Source organism: Cyphomyrmex costatus, unplaced genomic scaffold (assembly GCF_001594065.2).
Source record: "Cyphomyrmex costatus isolate MS0001 unplaced genomic scaffold, Ccosl1.0 scaffold2524, whole genome shotgun sequence".
Classification (NCBI taxonomy): domain Eukaryota; kingdom Metazoa; phylum Arthropoda; class Insecta; order Hymenoptera; family Formicidae; genus Cyphomyrmex; species Cyphomyrmex costatus.
Window position 1 is genome coordinate 24,797 of NW_017276613.1, and position 482 is coordinate 25,278.

Here is a 482-nt window from a genome sequence, read left to right on the forward strand (position 1 = left end):
AAAAAAAATTTAACCTGGCGGTCCTCAAAATGGCGTCCGAAACAAATTTTGTTTTGAAAATGTTTAGGGCGCTCTAACTCGAAAACTATGAACTTTTTCGAAAAAATGAGAAGTATGAAAAGTTATCAGAATTCATCGAGGAATACATTAAAATTTTTTCTAATTTGTCGGTGACATTTTTGAAAATTTTTTTATTCCAATTTTTTGAAAATTTTCTAGAGTTTACGAAAAATTCTTAAAAAATTCTGAAACATTTCTTGACGCATTCTAAGTATCTTTTGTGCTTTATCATTTTCTCCAGAAGTCGATAGTTTTCGAGGAAGAAAATGCTGAACACTATACCATACATGTGTATGACCACTATACCACATAGTGTTCAGCATTTTCTTCCTCGAAAACTTCCTCGAAATTTGTTTCGAACGCCATTTTGAGGACCGCCAGGTTAAATTTTTTTTCGGACCATACATATTTTAAAATTTAGG